Source organism: Echinops telfairi, unplaced genomic scaffold (assembly GCF_000313985.2).
Source record: "Echinops telfairi isolate 266 unplaced genomic scaffold, ASM31398v2 ScPeMD7_7467;HRSCAF=8505_1, whole genome shotgun sequence".
Lineage (NCBI taxonomy): Eukaryota > Metazoa > Chordata > Mammalia > Afrosoricida > Tenrecidae > Echinops > Echinops telfairi.
This window is the reverse complement of record NW_022111368.1, coordinates 41,818,448-41,822,640: the sequence shown is the minus strand read 5'-3', so window position 1 is coordinate 41,822,640 and position 4,193 is coordinate 41,818,448. Positions and strand designations below refer to the sequence as shown.

Below are 4,193 nucleotides of genomic sequence, written 5' to 3'. Positions count from 1 at the left end.
TTCAATAGCACAGACTGAGGTTCCCTGGGTCCTCCTCCCCAGATGAGGTGCCAGGAAGTCATCCTGCGTCCTTGCACTCAGAGAGCTGGCTTCAATACTAACCTCAGGGCTCCAGAGCCTGAGCTAGTTTCTCCCAGCTGAACATGGAAGCTGAGCCTCTAGCCTCTGCTGAACCTCCCTAAGGATCTGGCCTCAGGCCCTGGCTAGGGGGAGAGAGTGATGAGGCTGGTTTGTGGGAGATATTATTCTAGCCTTGAGCAGTCAGAGAACCTGGCATCAAAGAATTCCCCTGCTCTTTCAGCTCCTCTTTGAGGCTGACTCAGCAGGACTCCAGCAGATTTTCAAGCCCCGCCTGCTTAACCCTAGAGCAGGTCCAAAGTCTGAGGAGAATTGTCCCCCACCCAGTATGTTTGGGTCCACATGGTTGTGGAGGGCAGCCTTCAAAGAGAAAATCGGTTCATAGGAAGGGAGCCTAAGAACAGAACCATCTAATGGTCACATTCAATGCTTCCTTGGTCACCCCTCACCCCAAACAAGCACACATACCCACCAGTGCCCCAGCCATCAGACCCATTCCCTGGTCTCAGAACCACTGAGGGTAGAAGAGCAGAACCAGCTCACAGCGACTCCCAGAATGTGCCACAAGACAGTACCAATGGCAAACTTCTGTTCTCCTCTTTGCTTCTGCCCTACAAATAGACTTTCTGTGCACTCAGCACACAACTTCCCCACCACCCTCTCTAGCCCAGCAGGCTGCCCGCCTCATTGCACTTCCCAGGCCCTGGGTCCTATGGTAGAGAGAGTTTTTCTTCTTCTTCAGCCAGGACCCACTCCACATTCCAGGGTTTACCAATCTCCACCCGGGCAGCATGGACCATAGGTAAATGAGCCCCAGTGGTAGAGGCACTGAGAGGTTGCCTCAGGGGCCAGACAATGGTAGGGAAGGCTTTGGCCTTCGGTGTGGCCTAAATTATTTCCTAAGAGAGTGTTTTCCTGTTACTTATGTAACCAAAAATAAATGAATTTTTAAGTCCCAGAAGGTGAACTCTGGACAAACCAGAACAAATTCAGGTTCGGTTTCCCAGGCTTCCTGGATCCTCAGAACCAAACAGCAAACCCACTGCCATCCAGCCAATTCTGGCTCATAGAGACCTTAGGTGGGACAGACTAGCACGGCGCCTTGGGGTCTCTGAGACTGTTCATCTTTAACAGAAGCAGACAGCCTCATCATGCTCCTTTCTGCAGCCTGGGAGATTTGAACCACCAGCCTTACATGGTAGCAGCCCAAGATTTAACCCACCATACCACCAGGCCCCTTTGGCTCCTGACAGGGTCATGAAAGACAGTCGAGCTGGCATTCCTCCATGTACCCTCCCCTCTGTGTTCGTCTGGATTGACCAGAGAAACAAATTCATAAACACTAATATGTGTATAAGAAAGAGCTTTATAGAATAGCACCCCACTACTCGACCCCACCAGTACCCGACATAATCGGATTTCGATGGGAAATGTGGAGAAAGTTTTGCATCGGACCTCAAACAAAACATTGGAATCCTACCAGGTGCACGTGATTTTTGTAAACAAAAGCAGTTCATGTTTCATTCACTGTGCGTTATTTGGCGTTGTTAGTACACGTCGTTTAAACCTTTTGCTGCTGTGTTCAAGCATTTCGCTATAATTTTCTTAGTTTTTGTGGCTTTTTTTCTTTTTTTTTAACCATTTTATTAGGGACTCATACAACTCTTATCACAATCCATACATGCATCAATTGTGTAAAGCGCATTTGTACATTCATTGCCCTCATCATTCTCAAAACATTTGCTCTCCACTTAAGTCCCTGGCATCAGGTCCTCATTTTCCCCTCCCTCCCCGCTCTCTCCTCCCTCATGGACCCTTGATAATTTATAAATTATTATTTTGTGATATCTTGCCCTGTCTGATGAGTTTTTGTACAATTTTTAGATAAAAACATGGGTCCTAAGGAAGAGTTATTTGAAAATAATCATCATAAAGAACTGGTTAACCGTGCTATTGATATTATTGATGATAATTCAGTAAACCCTTTTAGAAAACAGTTAAGGAAATGTCAACAGCAGATCATATTAGACAGATTTTTTTTTTTTTTTTTAGAGAAAGCCAACCAGGTCCTAGTGAAAACAGGCAAAGAAAGAAAAAAAAAAAACTCCTGAAAAGCAGCTACCAGTGGATTTTATGGAAGGGGATTCCCCTTCCAAACAATGACTCTCTCTCCATCCCTCCTCTCCACATCCGCATACACAGATCCAGATCATCAACCTCAAGGTAGGGGCCATACTGTAGTTGTTAAACTTTTTAATGTTGTGTTTCTTATTTAAATTATGTTATTTAACTCTAAACTTATTTACTTTGAAGTTTCTGTGTAATGCTTTGTATAAAAAGTCCAGCTTAGGGTAAAAAGAACTGATTAATCCATTTTCATTTATTTCTTATGGGAAAATTGATTCAGAAATCAACTGCATTGCATCTCGATGCTCCTTATAGAATAGATTAGCATCGAGGTCCAGGGTTCTACTGTAAACATGTAGTTGTATAAAAACACCCCAACCCAGTCCAGATCAAGTCCATATGTTCAATATTAGCCCATATGTCTGATACCAATCTATAGCAATGGAAGCATCTCAGTGCTGGCACAGGTTTCCACGTGGCTCCTCCAGTTCCAGGGCTCTGGCTCCATCAGTGTGTCTCCATGTGGCTTGTCAACAGGAATGTCTTGCAGGGAGAGTGTGTGTCTGGCTTTTAGTGAGGTCATCAAGCTGCAACCTGATTGACAGGCTAGACTCCACCCCTTCGCAAGTTGACAGGAGATTATATAACTGCCACACCCTCGATGCAGAACCTACCAAGCCGACAATTTCAGAGCCATCCCTGCCTTTCCCTGATGCCCCAGGGTCCTCATTCAGTGTCGGTTCTGCAACGTCATAGTCTCATGGACTTTCTAGGAGGTGAATGGACCCCTGAAACGATTTTCCTAGGATGATCTTTAAGCCTTAAACCAAAGAGAGTCCTTGAACCCACAGGCATTGAGTCTATTCCAACTCATAGTGACTCTGTCGAGCAGAGTCAGACTTCTCCCTAGGGTTTCCGGAAGCAGGCAGCCCCATCTTTCTCCAGGGTGATTGGTGGGTTCAAACCTCCGACCTTGTGTGACCCACTAAGTCACCAGTGCTCTTTCTAGCCCCTGAAGTTATCTTAAAACTGAACAGCAGTTTAGTTTAACTGGAATAAAAAGTCCAGCCTTGAGCATTCTGCTGTTTAAACTACCGATAGGAGAGCAAATTAACAACACTCATTCCCATGATTAGACAGGAACCTTGGGGGCAGTGGGTTTAATTGACATCAGTAAGCAGGTAGGGAAAATCCAGGAAATGAGAGTGAGACTGGTTGCACAACTGGGAGAATCTAATACGTGCCACTAATGGTGACAGTGAAAAAGAGGCAAGCCCTCACGGAGACGGAATGACACCATGGCTGCAGCCACAGGCTCAGGCGCAGGAACAGTTGTGAGGGTGGCCCAGCCCCAGGCAGTGTTTCCTTCTGCTGTGCGCGAGGTCGCCGTGGGTCGGAACGCCTCGATGGCACCCAACAACCATCGCACGTGGAGACGCCGTTGGGATTGGTGTGTTTGGCGGTGTATAGTCTCAACAACAAAATCAATAGAATTGAGAAGATAAAAGAAATGTCTCCCCCACTTAGCCTCCCCATCCTTCTCTGCAGAGCTGCTTTAGCTCCTGGGCCTCCTGAGCAGCCCAGCCAGAGTCCCACGGCTGGGCCCCAGAGCATGGAGCCTGGCTTCAAGTCCCCCACAAGCCCACGCTTCTGCTTTCCTCACCACTGAGCACTCCCTGTGCCGGGCCCCAGCCTCCTGCCCACTCACGCAGCTGAGAAAGCACCAGGCCTGGTGGTGGGGAGGGAGGTCAGGCCCTGCCTGGCAGATGCCTCCACCAGCGGTTTCCCTCGCAGGCTTGTAAAGGGTTTTGAGCAGGGAGGGAAAACATTCTGAAACTCCCCCAGGCCATTCCCAATGGGCCTCCTGAAATGGGCCAGGGTGTGGGCCAGCCTCGAGGACCCCAGAGAGCCCATGTCTAGTCCTTTCGCAAGAATTGGGGGCGGCTCCTTAGGCTCAGTGGACAGACGAATGCTCTGGCTGGGGGGGG

General features: G+C 48.1%; 1 long non-coding RNA gene across 1 annotated transcript in view; it reads left to right on the top strand.

Annotated features, from left to right (window-relative positions):
* Positions 1–2,197: 2,197 nt before the first annotated feature.
* Positions 2,198–4,193, top strand: part of LOC123520948 — a 21,357-nt gene continuing 19,361 nt past the window's right edge. Inside the window, exon 1 of the long non-coding RNA XR_006679458.1 lies at positions 2,198–2,301. This is a non-coding gene — a long non-coding RNA (uncharacterized LOC123520948). The remainder of the gene's footprint in view (positions 2,302–4,193) is intronic.